The sequence below is a fragment of the Vipera ursinii genome, assembly GCF_947247035.1.
Source record: "Vipera ursinii genome assembly, chromosome: 1".
Taxonomy (NCBI): domain Eukaryota; kingdom Metazoa; phylum Chordata; class Lepidosauria; order Squamata; family Viperidae; genus Vipera; species Vipera ursinii.
In genome coordinates, this window is record NC_139512.1 from 8,589,781 (window position 1) to 8,608,994 (window position 19,214).

The 19,214-nt window shown below is 46.6% G+C and overlaps 1 long non-coding RNA gene across 1 annotated transcript; it reads left to right on the forward strand.

Moving 5' to 3' along the window:
• Positions 1-12,043: 12,043 nt before the first annotated feature.
• On the forward strand, positions 12,044-15,087 carry LOC310635051. The gene is made up of 3 exons (XR_014491318.1): positions 12,044-12,157; positions 12,770-12,870; positions 15,064-15,087. It is a non-coding gene; the product is annotated as an uncharacterized lncRNA (long non-coding RNA).
• Positions 15,088-19,214: the final 4,127 nt, after the last annotated feature.

Sequence of the window (19,214 nt, forward strand, 5' to 3'; positions counted from 1 at the left end):
TCTCACAGTTGCTATTGTTGAACCAGGTACCACCTATTCTATAACTCTGCATTTGATTGTTTCCACATAAATGTAGGACCTTACTTTTCTCACTACTGAATTGCATCTTACTGAATAGGGCCCAGTGCTCAAGTCTGTCAAGATCCTTCTGAATCTTGAGCCTATCATGCAAAGTGTTTGCAATTTCCCCCATCTAATCTGCAAATTTGATGAATGTCCCTTAAATCCCCTCATCTAAGTCATTTATGAAGATGTTGAAGAGCACTGGGCTTGAGATAGATCCTTGAGCACAAGATTTCTGGCTTGAACAGTGGGTTGGACTAGAAGACCTCCAAGACCCCTTCCAACTCTGTTATTCGGCACAGATGTAGTTTATTTATTTGTTAGTTATTTATTAGATTTTTATTCTGCCTTTATTATATTTCATAAGTAACAAGAAGGCAAATATACCTAATACCTCTTCCTCCACCTGTTTTCCCTACAACAACAACCACAACCCTGTGTATTGGGACAGATTGAGAGAGAGAATGACTGGCCCAAAGTCACCCAGCCGGTTTCCTAAGGCAGGACTAGAACTCACCATCTCCTGGTTTCTAGGCCAGTACCTTAACTACAAGGCCAAACAGGCTCTCTTGTTCCTAGTTGAGTGCGGTTGGTTGGCCGACTGCAAATCCATCTGGATTGCTGACAAGAATCTTGTGTTCTTTTCCCAAATCAGACCTGCCTGTATCAGCAAAACCACGAGGACTAGAACCTTAGTTTAGGGATAGCATAGTGACAGGCCACAACGTTGAAACCTTCCATGCAAAACTTTCCAAGTTCAACTAACCGGCATCTCCAGGTGGGACAGTTGCAGGAGGCACCGATGAAACCTGGCGAAGGGAAGCTTCCCATATTCCTGAGATTATGTTTCCCGCTTCCTATTTCCAGGGTGATGGGATATTGAACTCTTGCAGACAAATACAAGCTGTCCCCTCCACCTTTTCATCTTTAAAACAGATTCTGCGGTATAAACAGTGCCTTGGGCTCTTTCTAGTTGACATTCACCCAAACAGTTATTATTTCAGCGGGGGCATTATTGTCCTCTACCCAGCCTAAGCTTGCTGTTTAAGGAAACCTTGTTAACATTTCCCAGGCATAAGTGTGTTGTCGTTTTCAGACCTCAGATCCTTTGTCAGCATTTCTTCAACTTCACTTTCTGACCACAGGGCAGATTTTATGTAGGGCACATATATAAATGTAAGGGGGCAGGAGTGTGTGGGCATAACCAAAGGCTCACCACCGAGTCCCTGGCGAGGGAATTTTTTCTCCCCAAAGACTTAAATATGCCTGGCCTGTCATTCCCCATTCTTTAAAAAAAAATTGAGGAGCTTTTTACAGGGAGTCTACCAGGAGTCCTCGGCTTACGACTATTCATTTAGTGACCATTCAAAGTTATGACGGCAAGGGTGACTTACAACTGGTCCTTGCATTTACGACCATCCACTTGTTCACGTGTTCAGAACTCGGGAGCTTGGCAACCATCATGTAAGTTAATGACATTTGCATCGTCCCAGGATCACGTGGTGCAATTCCTGGAGGCTTCCTACAACAAAGTCAATGAGGAAAGTTAGATTCACTCAACGACCGTGATTTAAAAAAAGGTCCCCAAATTGGGTGAGACTCACTTAACAACCGCATCACTTAGCGACCAAAGTTCTGGTCCCGATTGCAGTCGTAAGTATAGGACTAGTGATTTGGGCAAAATTTATCTTGCTCCTATGCAGGTAGTCCTCGACGTACGACCACGGTTGAGCCCAAAATTTCTGTCACTAAGTAAGACACTTGTTAAGTGAGTTTTGCCCCATTTTGCAACCTTTCTTGACGCAGTTGTTAAATGAACCGCTTCGGTTATTAAGCTAGCAACACGGTTGTTTTAAGTGAATCTGGCTTCCCCGTTGATTTTGCTTGTCAGAAGGTCGCCAAAGTTGATCCCGTGATCCCAGAAGATTGCAACTGTCATAACAGTACGAAACAGTTGGCAAGCATCTGAATTTTGATCACATGACCGTGGGGATGCTGCAACGGTCGTAAGTGTGAAAAACGGTCACTTTTTTCAGCGCTGTTGTAACCTCAGTCACTAAATGAGCGGTGAGAAGTCAAGGACTACCTGTAGTTTTTTGTTGCCCTTGGTATACCATGCCATGCCAGCAGAGTTCTGCTCCTTCTCCCGAGCTGATGCTTCCCATATAGGACTACAACTCCCATCACTCTCTAATACACAGCTATGGGGGGGGCAGGACAATGCCTCTGGACAGCTGGGAGGCCATCAGCTCAGAAAAGGAGGCTCTGAGCCTGTTGTGACTCAGGGTCAGCCTGTGGGTCCGACAGCCGGGTCCGATGTATCGGAGGACTCAGATGTGGGGGAGGAGGGAAACGAACCGGCTGATGATGATTTGGAGACTTTGCAGAGTCCTCAGCCGGGAACCTCTGCTCAGCTGTGTGAGCCCGAGAGTGCGGAGGATGATGACCCACAGCTGGCCCTGTTCAAGGACGCCCGACGCAGGAGGCAGTCGAGCAGGGACAAACAAAGAAAGGCTATGGGACTCCTCGGGAGGAGGCACAGGGAGACCACGCCCTGAGCTCTCTATAAAAGGAGTGTTTGGGGAGGGGCTGGTTGCTGAAAGCAACTTTTTTGCTTGAGAAGATAAGCTCTTGTGTGTTTACTATTAAATCTTGGCAGAAGCCTTTTAGCCTTGGACGCTTTCCAGTCTCTTCTTTTGATTAGGGGTGCGAGAAGAGGGCTGGTTCAGAACAGTTTGCTTTCAGCCACCCACCCCTTAATACTACGATGGAGCAGCTTCTTGCCGAGAATGCCCAGCTCAACCAGCAACTCACCTTGCTGGCCACTCAGGTGGCACAACTGCAGGCTCAGGTACATGCTGCCCCCCCACCCAGGAGGAAATGTCAGATAGCTATGCCGGATAAATTTGCTGGTAAACCAGAACTGTTTCCTGCCTTCCTGGGACAATGCCAGCTTTATATCAGCGTGAGAGCAGCTGATTTCCCCACTGACCGAGATAAGGTGGGATTTGTGTTGAGCCTTCTGTCGGGAGATGCAGCTCGTTGGGGCACGCCTCTGTTGGCACAGCCTAGCCCTTTGTTGGATAACTTTGGGGGGTTTTGTGACCATATGCGCCTCATGTACGAGGACCCGATTAAGGCGCAGACTGCTACCCGACGCCTGAAAGCTTTGAGGCAGGGTCAGCGCCCTCTACAGGCCTATATCAGCGATTTCCGGCTGCTTAGCCAGGATTCCGCCTGGAATGAGGCTGCGCTCGTGGATGCCTTTCAGGATGGCTTGTCAGAGGAGATGTTGGATGAGCTGGCCCGCGTGGACATTCCCTCAGACCTGAATGGGCTGATCCATCTTTGTCTGTGGATCGATGCCCGGCTGCAGCAGCGTAAGAGTCGCCGTGCCACCCCACAGACCCCTGCCGCCCCTGTTGTGCGTGAGCCCCCAGTCCAGAGGGAGGAGCCAATGGAGCTGGGTGCCGCCAGGTCCCGTCTATCGGTGACGGAAATGGACAGACGACGATCGGAGGGGTTGTGTTTTTACTGTGGGGACCCTGGACATTTGGCTGCTTCTTGCCCGAAGAAGCGTCAGCGGGCGTCAGTGACCAAGCCTGCCCCGAGAAAGTCCCCTGCTTTGCTATCGGGAAACGGCCCGAGCCCGATCTAGACGGTGTGAAAGATCGGGCGACCCACAACGATCACGCCGAGCGACGCCGTTCCGACGGTGCCTGTGAACCTCCACGGCATTTGATTTTGGAGGCACGACTGATCCTCCCTGGCAAGCCAGAGGGGATTCCGGTCCATGCCTTAATTGACTCTGGGGCTACCACTAACTTTATGGATTCGGCCTTTGTGGCCAAATGGGCTGTTCCCCAGTGTCCAGTGGATCCGCCCATGCTTGTGGAGACCATCGATGGTCGAGTGCTCCTGTCCGGGCCTATCACGGCCGCCACGCAACCCGTGTGTATGGCCATCAGTACCCATGTGGAGGCCATTCAGTTCTACGTCACTTCGGATCTGCACTTCCCCGTGGTCTTGGGACTGGCGTGGCTCCGGGCGCATGATCCACAGATCTATTGGTCTCAGAACTTGGTCACCTTCCCAAGTTTGCAATGCGTGGACCACACCCGCCATATCTGTGCCGGCCAGGTGGAGGGTTCCCCAGGGGTTTCCTTGCCTCCCGAACTGTCTGACTTTGCTGACGTGTTCAGCGAGTCAGAGGCGGACCAATTACCCCCGCACAGGCCCTACGACTGCTCCATTGACCTAGTCCCTGATGCGCCTCTCCCAGTGGGGCGTTTGTACTCCATGTCGGAGCCCGAGTTGGCTGCATTGCGGGACTTCCTGACAAAGAACTTGGCTCGTGGTTTCATTCGGCCCTCGTCCTCGCCAGTGTCTGCGCCCGTGCTCTTCGTCAAAAAGAAGTCGGGCGAGTTACGGCTTTGCTGTGACTACCGGAAACTCAACGCTATCACGGTGCGTAACCGCTACCCGCTGCCCCTCATCCCCGAGCTCTTGGACCGACTCCGGGAGGCTAAGATCTTCACGAAACTGGACCTGCGTGGAGCTTACAACCTCGTCAGGGTTCGGCCGGGTGATGAGTGGAAGACGGCGTTTGGTACTCGCTATGGACATTTCGAGTACACGGTGATGCCGTTTGGCCTGACCAACGCCCCCGCTGTGTTTCAGCATTTTATGAATGACATCTTTCGGGATCTGTTGGACCAGTTTGTTGTGATTTATCTGGACGACATCCTGATTTACTCCCCGTCGCGTGAAGCGCATCATCAACATCTCCGTCAGGTCCTGCAGCGCCTCCGGAAACATCGGCTGTTTGCCAAGTTGGAGAAGTGCCAGTTCTACCAGGTGACCATTGATTTCTTGGGTCACCGCATTTCTCCTGAGGGCATCGCCATGGAACCGAGTAAAGTTGAGTCGTTGCAGAGTTGGCAACCCCCGCGTCGCGTGAAGGATATTCAGCGACTTCTTGGATTTGCCAACTACTATCGGACATTCATCCCTGGCTTTGCTGCCTTGACAGCCCCCCTCACCCGGCTCCTGCAGAAGAAGACTCGGTTCCAGTGGAACGCCCCCGAACAACAGGCGTTCCAAGCTTTGAAGGACGCCTTCATGAAGGAGCCCATCTTGAAGCATCCTGACCCGCAACGGCCGTTTGTCGTGGAGGCGGACGCCTCCGACATTGCCATTGGGGCCGTGTTGCTCCAGGCAGCGATGCCCAACGGTACCCTTTTCCCTTGCGCGTATCACTCTCGGAAATTGAATCCCTCGGAGCGCAACTATACCATCTGGGAGAAGGAGCTGCTGGCCATCAAGGCGGCGTTCGAGGCTTGGAGGCATCATCTGGAGGGGGCGCGGCATCAAATCGAGGTCCGGACGGACCACAAGAATCTGGAAAGCCTGCAGACCGCTCGGAATTTGAACCAACGCCAGATCCGGTGGTCCCTCTTCTTTGCGAGGTTTGACTTCCGGGTGCGGTACATACCAAGCGGGCACAACCAGAGAGCGGATGCTCTGTCCAGGAAGCCCGAGTACACCCGAGTGGAAGACAAGCTTCCGCCCAGGACCGTGATCCCCGTCGAGTCTTTTGCTGCGGTGCGGGAGCCGGTGGATATACGGGCTCGGATCCGGGAGGCGCAGCAACAGGAGGCGTGGGTGGCTCAGCGGAAGGAAGAGGTGGGGCCAGATTCGCCTTGGTCGGTCACGGATGGACTCCTGTATTATCGTGACCGGCTCTATGTTCCAGGAGGGCCACTCAGGGGACTCGTCCTCAGCCAATGTCATGATAACCCGGCTGCGGGGCATTTTGGCCTGTTCAAGACTCTGAACCTGGTCTCCCGTACCTTCTGGTGGCCCCGAGTCCGACACGATGTCCAGTCTTATGTCACCTCCTGCGTCCCATGCAGGCAGGCCAAGTCAGCGACAGGGGCCCCGCCTGGTTTACTGCAGCCTTTGCCAACGCCCAAGAGACCCTGGGGGGCTGTGTCCATGGACTTTCTGACGGATCTACCCCCATCCTCCGGCTTCACGACAGTGTTTGTGGTGGTGGACATGTTGACCAAGATGGCGCACTTCATCCCCTGTCGCGGCTTACCGTCAGCTCGCGCCACTAGTCGCATGTTCATCCAACAGGTGTTCCGGCTGCACGGCCTTCCCGATAGAGTCGTCTCCGATAGGGGGGCCCAGTTTACAGCCCGCTTCTGGCAGGAGTTGATGCGGGCGTTGGACATTAAGGTTTGCCTCTCGTCCGCGCATCATCCTCAGACCGACGGGGGTACCGAGAAGGTCATCGGCATCTTAGAGCAGTATCTGCGCTGCTACGTTAACCTGCAGCAGGACAATTGGGTGGACTATTTGGCCATAGCCGAGTTTGCCTTTAACAACTCGCAGCACACCTCCACGCAGATGACACCGTTCTTGGCCAATGTGGGTTATCACCCCCGGTTTTTCCCCCTTTCTCCCGTGGACTCACCGGAGCCGGCAGCGAACGAATTCATGGCGGAGTTACAGGCGATCCATCGGTTGGTGCGACGGCAGCTGGAGAAGGCCAAGGCCGACTACAAGAGGTTCGCCGATCGGTCGAGAAGGGATACGCCTCCACTATCGGTGGGGGATCGGGTCTGGCTGTCCACCAGGAACCTACCATCCACTCGGCCGGCGAGGAAGCTGGACCACCGTTACCTTGGACCGTTCCCAGTCGAGGCCGTCATCAACCCGGTCGCCTATCGTTTAACTCTGCCACGTTCCCTGTGCGTGCACCCCGTCTTCCATCGGTCCTTGTTGGTCCCCGAACAACCGGCTTGTCCACTTCGCCAAGCGGAACCTCCCCCATCAGGACCTCGTGATGGCGACAGCACCCCCGAGTACGAGGTCGCCAGCATCAGGGATTCCCGCTGGCTGAAAGGTCGCTTCCAGTACCTGATCGAGTGGAAAGGGTACGGGCCGGAGGACTTCACATGGGAAGACGCGACCGCCGTTCATGCCCCTGCGTTGGTGACTGCGTTTCACGAACAGTTCCCATCCCGACCGCATCCGGATCGGCAGACCCGGGGGAAGGGCCCTGCGGTGCGGGATAGTGTTGTGACTCAGGGTCAGCCTGTGGGTCCGACAGCCGGGTCCGATGTATCGGAGGACTCAGATGTGGGGGAGGAGGGAAACGAACCGGCTGATGATGATTTGGAGACTTTGCAGAGTCCTCAGCCGGGAACCTCTGCTCAGCTGTGTGAGCCCGAGAGTGCGGAGGATGATGACCCACAGCTGGCCCTGTTCAAGGACGCCCGACGCAGGAGGCAGTCGAGCAGGGACAAACAAAGAAAGGCTATGGGACTCCTCGGGAGGAGGCACAGGGAGACCACGCCCTGAGCTCTCTATAAAAGGAGTGTTTGGGGAGGGGCTGGTTGCTGAAAGCAACTTTTTTGCTTGAGAAGATAAGCTCTTGTGTGTTTACTATTAAATCTTGGCAGAAGCCTTTTAGCCTTGGACGCTTTCCAGTCTCTTCTTTTGATTAGGGGTGCGAGAAGAGGGCTGGTTCAGAACAGAGCCTTACGCTTTTGAGTTAAGACGGGCCTCTTCCCTTGCTAGTCCATTGATACCTTCATAAGCACCCAACAAATTCCTCTCGTGACGTTCTTATAAAATTTGCAGCCTTGATCTCTCTTCGGACAAAGCCTCGTCTCGCATGTATCTTTAATATGGCTGCTTTGATGCTTAAATCCTGGCAGATGAGACCTTGTCAGCGCAACTGAATATAGAAGATTAAACTGGGCCAATTAGGAGCAGCCCCAGGCACTGGACCCGGGGTTGGGAATCCGTAGCCCACACTTCTACCTCTCCAGGTAAGATATGCAAATCTTAGCAACGGATACTCTCCAAATGCAGGGTCTTAAAAGCTGGGTGATTAGCCAGCAAGCAGACAAGCATCTCTTTTTTAGTTAGCTCTGTCTTTGCCCCGAACGTTAGTTCTGGGACCCAGGGCCTCATTTGAATACTAAAGATTCTTAAAACCCCCCCCACACACACAAAAAATATTCTACTCCACCTGTATCTTCTCCCAATCCAGGCAGGCCGTCAGTTTTGATCATATCCCATTCTGCGTCGTGTTTCGGTTTGTTTCTAGATTTGACAACAACCACTCTGTAATTTTACAGGTAGTCCTCGACTTACGACGACAACTGGGGCCAGGATTTCCACTGCTCACCCAGGCTGTTGTTAAGTATGTGTGTGTGTGTGTGTGTGTCCCAAAGGCGCTTTTTCAAAAGGCAACTGGACTTTTTTTTCCCTTGAAGACGTTTCGCTTCTCATTATTTATTATTTATTTATTAATTTAATTTGTATACCGCCCTTCTCCCGAAGGACTCAGGGCGGTGAACAGGGCAATACATAAAAACAAGATACAAAAATTAAAAATTATTAAAAAGCAATTAAACAATGCCCATAATAAATTAATACAGATTAAAAATTGAAGTCCATTTATAAAATCCCACTTATAAAATCTCATCCAAGAAGCTTCCTCAATCCTGACCGAATGGTGGAAGATGGATTTATATTCCTTGCAGTCGTGTGGTCGCCTTTTTTTTTTTGCTGCAATTGTTAAACGAAACGCTGCCATTGTTTGTTTTTTTTAGAAAATTTTATTAAATATACATTTAAAAACAAAAATGGACATGATTCAAGTTCCCTAGCTATAACACTACTATTAGTATTATCTTATGTTACAGAAAACAAATAACAAAAACCTAAAATACAATCTATAACAGGACAAAATATATTAAAAAGTACATATAAGATCTGTCGGTTTTTTTTAGTAAACTGTCATTCAGTCCTCAGGAAACGCTGCCATTGTTAAGTGAATCACCCAGTTGTTAAGTGACTGCAGTTCCCCCCATTGACTTTGCTCGTCGAAAGCCAGGTTGCCCAATAATGGTCACGTGACCTTGGGATGCTGTAACTATGGTAAATACATGGCGGTTGCCAGGCCTCTGAATTTGTAAATATGGAGATGCTGCAATGGTTGTAAGTGTGGGGGACCAGTAATAAGTAATTTTTTTCCGGCATTGCTGCAACTTTGAACATTTTTGTGACTAAACAAATCATTGTGGGTTGAAGACTATGTGTACAGATAATCCTCGGCTTATAACAGTTCATTGAGTGACCACTCAAAGTTACATCACTGAAAAAAGTGACTTATGACTGTTTTTCACACTTATGACCGTTGCAGCATCCCCATGGTCACGTGATCAGAATTCGGATGCTTGGCAACTGACTCATATTTATGACGGCGGCAGTGTTCTGGAATCATGGCATCCCCTTCTGAGACCTTCTGACAAGCAAAGTCAATGGGAAAACCAGATTCACTTAACAACCATGTTAAGTGAAATATGGGGGGTGAGATATTACCCCCCGTAGATAGGGCTCGTAACTTGGGTATCCTCCTAGATTCACAGCTCTCCTTGGACGATCATATAGGAGCTGTAACTAGGGGGGCCTTCGCTCAGGTTCGCCTGGTGCGTCAGTTGCAGCCCTATCTAGACCGGGATGCCTTGCACACAGTCACTCATGCACTCGTGACCTCCCGTTTGGACTACTGCAATGCTCTCTACATGGGGCTGCCCTTGAGGACTACTCGGAGGCTCCAGCTGGTGCAAAATGCAGCCGCGTGAGTGGTGGTGGGGGCTTCCCGATACTCCCATGTAACACCTCTACTCCGTGAGCTGCATTGGCTTCCGGTTGTCCTCCGGGTAAGATTCAAGGTGCTGGTTACGACCTATAAAGCCCTAAATAGCATGGGTCCGGGTTACTTACGGGAGCACCTGCGGCCGGCATCAACTTCCCTTCGTCCAGTGTGCTCCCACAGAGAGGGCCTCCTTAGGGTGCCGTCGGTCAAAGAGTGTCGACTGGCGGCCCCCAGGGGGAGGGCGTTCTCTGTGGGCGCGCCAGACCTTTGGAACCGTTTACCGGTGGAGCTCCGGACGGCTCCCGACCTTCGCTCCTTCCGACATGACCTAAAAACATATTTATTTGAACAAGCCGGCCTGGTCTGATGGGTTTAGGGGTATTTTAACACTTTGTATTAATCTATTGAATTGGGCTATTGTATTTAATATTTCTTTTAATTTTTATATATTGTATTTTATTGTATTGCCCTGTACACCGCCCTGAGTCCTTCGGGAGAAGGGCGGTATAAAAATTAAATTATTATTATTATTATTATTATTATTATTATTATTATTATTATTATTATTATTATTATTATTAACTTAACAACTGCAGTGACTCATTTAACAACCATGGTAAGAAAAGTTGTAATATGGGGCAAAATTCACCTAACAACTGTCTTGTTTAGCAATAGAAATTTTGGGCTCAATTTTGGTCCTAAGTCGAGGACTACCTGCACTCCTTTTCAGATTTTTTAAAAATGTTTATGCTTTCCACTCCGCCTCCCAAGGCTTCAAAGATTTTGTTTTTTTGTAGTTCTGCAAATTTTAGGTTCCACTAAACCTCCAAATTATTCCTTCTTTTGAATGACTACGAAATTTTGTCTGCAAAAATCCATCTTGATCTACCTGTCAGCATGTCGGTTGCTATACCACAAAAAGAGCGGCAGAGATGAGTGAATTAGCCAATCCGCGTTTTATTCGGTTTCTCATTTTTCCATTCAAATCTGAGGCCAACTCCATGTCCATATTAATTTGACATTTTTTAAAAGGTTCTTTCTTAATATATTTTATGAAACTATTTAAAAGAAGAAATACGCACACCTACAAGAGTCTTAATTATACCAGGGAACACATAACTGAAAATATAAAGAATAAGAGAAAATATATTATGAACACACCCAAAAAATAATATTAGCATGAATACTTTTGAGGAGATAATTTGGCTAAACCCAAACACCTTTATTTGTAATTTTGCCTAAAGTTACAGTGGCTTTGTACCTGATTTTCCCAGCCTTGCTTGACTGTTATACATTATTTTCATGAATATACACATTTTGTGTTACCTTTTCTCCATTTCCTTTTTGATTTGTTTTCCAGAATGTACTAAACCATTCAGAAATGCTTTTGATAGGAGTATATTTTTTTATACATTCACCTTCCATTAAATGATTTTTTTCCCCCACCGTCTGGCAAACAGCTTTCTCAAATTTTCCATACCCTAACCATTGGCAAGTGGCAATAACTTGGTATTTTATTCCCCAGGACAATTTGCCTCTATCAATCCAAGAACTTTCTCTGAAATCTTTAAATAATGAATCATATTAAAAGGAGGCCCTTTCCAAGAATGTTGATCTTATTTAGGATTTTTGGTTTATAGTTTAGGTATATGACAGGGAGGAAAAATTATTTTAAAGTCCATGTAGAAACATTCGTGTACAAACAATCCTTTCTTTCCAGATGGCCCCCTCCTCACCAATTTTTAACTGATTTTTTTTTAATCTTAAAAAGAAAAGTTGGCGCACGAAGGGGAAGTGAACTTTGAGTTGAGTTGTCTCAATAAACGCAGCTGCCAACTCTTTGAACATATTCTGGTAAGTGCATTTGGAAACAATCCTACGCAACAAGTCGCTTTATTTACACATGGCAAACTTCCAAGAGATCTACTCTATTTATAGAGAGAGAAGATGGGTGTGGAGGTTGGAGCCCAAGAGGCTTTCGGTTTAATTTTCTTTGGCAACGAGAGAAAGACCCTAAAAAAAAATCCCCAGCCATATTTCTGCACATCAAGGCCAGAACCTCTTGAGAATTTATGATCTGTTTTGGCAGGGTCCCATTGTGGGAATTCTCATTCAAAATATATAAACATCTGTAGACAATGGATGGACAGAGGGATGTATAGAGGCGAGAAGGATTTGCCAGAATTGAGAAATATTGCGAATGGCGTTACGATGAACTTCGGACTATCAGATAACACAAAGTCCTCAGCTTACGTTCATTTGTCCAGCAACCGTTTCAACTTGCAATTAACTGAATAACAGAGTTGGAAGGGATCTTGGAGGTCTTCTAGACCAACTCCTGCTCACCCAGGACACCATATAACATTCCAGACAAATGGCTGTCCAGTGTTGGAGCATCCACAACATCTGGAGGCAAGTCGTTCCATTGATTGATTGTTTTGTCAGGAAATTTCTCTTTAGTTCTAGGTTGCTTCTTTCCTTGATTAGTTTCCATCCGTTGCTTCTTGTCCTGTTTTCAGGTGCTTTGGAGAATAGCTTGACTCCCTCTTCTTTGTAGCAACCCCTGGGATATTGGAACGTGGCTATCATGTCACCCCTAGTCCTTTTTTCATTAAATTAGACGTACCCAACTCTAGCAACTATTCTTTATGTTTTAGCTGCTAGTTCATGGGGAAGCCAGCAGGACGACAGAAATTGTGGGAATGTGAGATCCTCACTTAATGATGTCAACTGAGACTGCTAGAACATTGCTAAGTGGAGTGGTTATGTGATGTTTTACTTTACGACCATGTTGCTTAGCAATGGCAATTTCAATCCCAATTGCTGTTGTTAGTTGAGGACTACTTGTATCTAAACAAGGTAATGCAGAACACAGACAATTGAAAAGTAGCACAAGTGGAGGAAGTGGAGACACACTGTCTAATTTTCTTGGCATCACAACAACAATTACAGCAGAGAATTGCAAATTCTTTTTTTGCAAATTGCAAAAAAGGCAATACTTAAATATGAAATTATTTTTTCCAGCATCAGAAAGACGGGTTTTTCTACTGCAATATTTTTTCAAGGAATCTTCCTTTTGGGGAACATACGCTAGCGACACGCTTTTCAAATTTTATCATGGAAAGGTAAGTCAGGTTGTGCGATCTACAGACTACAATGATCTTACATTTGAAGGGTGTGGATTGAAGCTGATAGCTAGAATCAGGGAATAAATTAAATAACTCTAGGCTGTCGAGTCTTTCAACAGACGATTGCGGGGGGGGGGGAAGCAGACAATTTACAAAGTCGCAATGCATGGAAGTTTAAATGACTGCTGTTGTGAAAACAGTCCAAAACGAAAACGCGCACTCAGAAAACTGGACAATATTTAATTTTAAGGCAATGTCTTCTGGATAGAGGACAGGAAGACAGAAGTGAGGATGTCTCTGGTAACCCTCTGTAAATTAAATTTTATTAGTTCCCTGCCCCCCATTAAATCATTTGCCTTTTCTTATTTTGCTTGCTACATCTTACTGTTTCCTTGCACTTTTAAAAGAGATGTTTGCCCTGTAAATGTGGCAGTAAAATACACTGAATCATTAGGTTGGAGATTCTCAAAGTCATCCAGGTCATGGTTGTCCCAAAGGTGCTGTTCAAAAGGAAACTAAACTGTGTTGTTTTTTTTTCCTTGAAAATTGAACCGAAGAAGCTTCTTGGATGAGAAGAGAAATGTTTTCAAGGAAAAAAACCAAGAAAGTCCAGTTGCCTTTTGAACAGCATTTTTGAGATTAGGTTGGAGATTTTCTAATCCACTTTATTGGTCAGGGTGGAATTTAGTTTTCCCTAGACAATTTAACAGACTAACCAAGTAACAGTTGGAAGGGACCTTGGAGGTCTTCTACTCCAACACCCTGATCAATCGGTAAACCCTATACCACAGGGGTGTCAAACTCAATTTGATTGAGGGCTGCGTCAGCATTGCGGTTGCCCTCGGGGCCGGGTGGGCGTGGCCTACTGGGTGGACGTGGCTAGAGTGCCTATGGCCTACTGGGTGGGTGTGGCCAGCTCTACATCGTTGGCATCAAGGGTGCCTATGGGGGCCTGGGCAGGAGTGGGACAGATCTGAGGGTCTCTGGCAGAAGGAGGGTCTCTGGGCCAGGGCCAAGGCAGTGGAGGCCGTTCCCTCACTGTTTCCAGGATGGCTTCGCGGGCCGCATGAAACCACTTCGCAGGCCGGATCTGGCCCCCGGGCCTTGTGTTTGACATGTCTGCCTTATACCATTCCAGATAATGGTTGTCCAATCTCTTCTTAAAAGCCTCCAGTGATGGAGCACCCACAAAGTCTGAGTCAAGTCGTGCCATTAATTAATTGTTCTCCCTGTCAGGAAGTTTCTCCTTAGTTCTAGGTAGCTTCTCTCCTTGATTATTTATTATTTATTTTATTTATTCAATTTATATACCGCCCTTCTCTCGTAGGACTCAGGGCGGTTCACAAGGTTATTTAAAAAACAGCTACAACAGTTACAAAACTTAAAATCAATTAAAAGAATTATATAAACCTTGCAATAAAACCCGAGTTAAAAAACAGTTAAAATCCCAATTTTAGCCTCCATCCGTTGCTTTTTGTCCTGCCTTCAGGCGCTTTGGAGAACAGCTTGACTCCCTCTTCTTTGGGGCAGCCCCTGAAATACTGGAACACTCCTATCATGTCACTCCTAGTCCTTCTTTTCATTAAACTAGACATACCCAACTCCTGCAACCGTTCTTCATGTTGCAGGAGTTGGGTATGTCTACTTTAATGAAAAGAAGGACTAGGGGTGATACAATAACAGAATTCCAATATTTAAGTTGCTGCCACAAAGAAGAGGAAGTCAAGCCATTTGCTTAAAAGCTTCCAGTGACAAAGCTTCATACCTCGGTGGATCAGGAAATTCCTTCTTATTTTGATTTTGGATGTCTCTCTGTAAAGCTTCCACCTGTTGGTTTGTTACCTGTCTGTGGGTACCACAGAGAATAAATCCACATCTTCAGCCCAGGGACACTGTTCAAGGATTAGAACAGTGGTCCCCAATCCCCGGTCTAGTGGACCAGTACAGGGCCGTGGCATGCCAGCAACCAGGCCGCATGCAAAACCACGCACTCTCCGGTCCGCGGAAAAACCTCTCTCCACAGAACCAGTCCCTGGTGCCCAAAAGGTTGGGGATCTCTGGATTAGAAGATTAGCACCATGTCTCCCTTGCTGGCTGGGGAATTCTGGGAATTGCAGTCCATGCATTTTCAAGTTGCCAAGGCTGAGAAACACTGTACTAAAACCCAATTCTTTCCACCCTTTTTCACAGGATTTACCGTCCATGCCTCTGAACATCTCCGTTATTCTTCTCTGCTCTTTTTTTTCCTAGTTCCTCATCGTCCTGGTATCGAGGTGGGTCAAATTGATCAAACTCAGATACTTGCCAACTGATTCATATTTATGACGGCTGCAGTATTCTGGGGTCACGTGATCACCTTTTGTGACCTTCTGACAAGCAAAATCAATGGGGAGGCCAGATTCATTTAACAACTGTGTTTCTTACTTAACAATGTCACTGATTCACTTAACCACTGTGGCCAGAAAAGCTGTAAACTGGGGCAAAACTCAGTTAACAAGTGGCTCACTTAGGAACAGAAATCTTTGGGCTCAATTAAGGTCACGAATCGAGGACCAGCTGTATATATTAGGATCCCAGCATTTCAAAAAACATTGCAATTCCCATTGTTTTACGATTGTAGGCCAAATTTTTTGGGTGGAACAGTTTACCCTTGTGCAGGTTTCAGAACCTCCTGGGGCTATTAAAGAAATGAGCAGAAGACTAGGTTTTAATCCTTTTATTCCAGCTTTTCCGTTATTAATATTTTTTTGATAACAGTTAATACTGCATTTGGCTTTAAAAGGTGCATTAACCCGCTGTCGCCTGTAGGGGGGGGACTATACATGTGTTGAAAAAGAATGAAGCCCTTATTTTTGTAGCAAAATTAACATCACTGTTCTACGAGGCAATTAAACAGAGGTTAAGAAATTATTGTGAGCAATTTAAATTAATGACCTTAACAGAGGTGAGTGGACGTGGTGTGATCAAATACAAAGTTTTTTTTAATGGCAAAAACATCAACTTTTTTTTTTAAAGTGGCTGTCTGAGCAGGCCGTTCAGTTGGTTCTTACAACAGTCAACTTTGATTTTTTCCCCTATCTGTAAATTAAGTCTACAACGTGAAATAATTGGAACAATTAATGCAAACTCATTTATTAGATTAGCAGTGCAAGTTTGTTGCCGAGTTCTCTCTGTCGTAAATCCTGGAGTTCAATGGAGTTTACCCAGAAGTAGGTAAACACAGGACGGGAGTAAATCAATCAATTTTTATTATGGTCACAGTCCAGCATTGAGGTGGGAATAGAGTATTTGGAAAAAAATGTACCTCTAGTGCTTTGGATACTATTTTGAAGGAGTCACACAACAGCCTTGGTGACATATTTGCTCCGTATTTCTATTAAAATTGGATTAAATCCCCTGGAAAGCTGTTTTAGAATGAATTAAATCAGTGTTTCTCAACTTCGGCAACTTTCAGATGGGTGGACTTCAACTCCCAGAATTCCCCAGCCAGCAATGGGAGTTGAAGTCCACCCATCTGAAAGTTGCCAACATTGAGAAACAGAATTAAATAAAAGTTCAAGTCACCATATGAAAATTCCCTAACAAAATTAAATTAATTGGTGAAAAAAGTAAGGTTCTACATTTAGGCAAAAAAACCCCAAATGCACAGGTACAGTATAGGTGGTACCTTGCTCAATAGTAGCAACTGTGAGAGGGATCTTGGGGTCCTAGTGGACAATCCCTTAAACGTGAGCCAGCCGTGTGCTGCAGCTGCCAAAAAAGCCAACACAGTGCTAGGCTGCATTCACAGAGGGATAGAATCAAGATCACGTGAAGTGTTAATACCACTTTACAATGCCTTGGTAAGGCCACACTTGGAATACTGCATCCAGTTTTGGTCACCACGATGCAAAAAAGATGTCGAGACTCTAGAAAGAAGGCAGAGAAGAGCAACAAAGATGAGCAGAGGACTAGAGGCTAAAACATACAAGGAACAGTTGCTGGAATTGGGTATGTCTAGTTTAATGAAGAGAAGGACGAGGGAGGACATGATAGCCGTGTTCCAGTATCTCAGGGGCTGCCCCAAAGAAGAGGGAGTCAAGCTATTCTCCAAAGCACCTGAAGGCAGGACAAGAAGCAACGAATGGAAACTAACCAAAGTGAGAAGCAACCTAGAACTAAGGAGAAACTTCCTTGACAGTTAGAACAATTAACCAGTGGAACAACCTGCCTCCAGAAGCTGTGAATACTCCAACACTGGAAGTTTTTAAGAAGAGGCTGGACAGCCATTTGTCTGAAATGGTATAGGGTTTCCTGCATGGGGTTGGACTAGATGACCTCCATGGTTCCTTCCAACATTATTGTTGTTGTTTCTAAAATTGTCACTGAGTTTTTTTCCTAAAAATGTCACTGGGTGTTTGAAAATCAGTGCTCACCAAACAGCTGAACAATCATACAATAAAAGATAGCACCCATCCACCCTGAGGTCATGATATTTTACCAAGAGAATGTCTCCAAATTTTTCTCCTTGAAAAATAACATTCCTGAAGTCAACACGCTTTCATCAAAATAAAGAAGAACTGGTCAGCACAGAGGGGGAAAAAAAATGACAGGAGGTTTTGATCTCCGTTAAGTGATTGATCCCTGAATTTGATTGCCGGAAAGCTGCTGAAATGGAAAATGGATAAGATGAGGTCATCTGTAGCAGTGCTTGTCAAACTTGGCAACTTTAAGACTTCAATTCCCAGAAAGCAAAGCTGGCTGGGGAATTCTGGGAGTTGATGTCTACACATCTTAAAGTTGCCAAGACTGAAAAACACTCGTCTGGAAGAATAATACTTCATCTACTCTTTTCTAAGACACTTGACAGTTTCACCCTAAAAGGTATCCAATTCAATTCAGAATAGAGTTGGAAGGGATCTTGGAGGTCTTCTAGTCCAACCCCCTCCTCAAGCAGGAAACCCTCTACCATTTCAGACAAGTGGCCGTCCAGCGATGAAGCACCCACAACTTTTGAAGGCAAGCCATTCCACTGGTTAATTGTTTGCATTATTAGGAAGTTTCTCCTTAACCCCAGGTTGCTTCTCTCCTTGATTAATCTATTGTTTCTTCTTTGCTGCTTTGGAAAATAAGTTGCCCCCCCTCCTCTTTGTGGCAGCCCCTCAAATACTGGAATACTGTTACCATGTCATCCCCAGTCCTTCTTTTCTCTAGACTGGCCATACCCAAATCCTGCAACCGTTCTGCATATATTTTAGTCTCCAGGCCTTTAACTATTCTTCGTTGCTCTGCTCTGCACTTTTTCCAAAGTCTCCACACCTTTTTTTTGTAAGGTGGTGACCAAAACTGTATGCACTATTCCGGGTATGGCCTTACTAAGCGGTACTAATACTTCACGGATCCAAGGATCTTTTGCCTGTCTTCGGATGGACGGCCTACCTGGCAAGGCTGAAGCCCATCCGTGATCCGTCCAACCCTTTTCCAGAGCGGAGAGCAACAGAAAGAGGAAAAGCAATGTGGTTTGGCCCATTTTGACCGTCTGCTGTTTTGCAGAATTGGCAGTCCGCCCTCGACAGATTTCCCTTAAGAAATGATCCTCTTTCTTGGCACCATACAAACGTCCCCGTCAATGCCTCATTTGCTACAGAAGCGCTCAAGCTTTCGGCCCATTAATTGGTCCAGTTCTCATGTCTCTTGTTTGCCTTGTTTGGGTACAAATCCTTCTATTATAGCTAATCATATCTAACACTTCACTCATTCCCCCCCCCCACAACCATCCCTTGCAGATTTCCTTTGCTGTTGTTGCTTTTCAGGGTTGTTGTTGTGTTTTTTTTTGCAGTTTCTCACTTTTGCCGGCTTCTGTTTGGGACTTGCTCCGGAAAGGAAGAAGAGAAACTAATTAAAAACGGCCTACGTTGGAAGCTTTGGAGCGTGTTTTGGTAGCAAACGACAAGCGCCTCGTGGCAAGGAAAAATCAATTTTACAGTTACGGGAGCAGAATGAACGGTCCTGGTGCATTAAGGATGGTGGGGGGGGTGTGTGTGAGAAAGGAAATCAGGAAGCGAGGGGGTGAGAGAGATGTTGATGTGTCAAGAGGCGGGAACAGGAGACAACTGTGTGTTGAATCCGCAAGTCGTGAAGAAGAAGCGGCGTAGCGTGAGGAACTGCTTTGGAACCGAAGGTCAGGTTGCAGGATCGGGCCCTTTATCGGCCACTGCCTTCGGTGGGTGTAATGGGCAGTAGGAATGACTTTGGGGAGCCACAAGCAAGAAAACGGTCAGATAAAAGAGTTTGGAACCCAGACAGAAATGCACAAGTAGTCCTTGACTTACGACCAGAATGGGGACCAGAATTTCCACTGC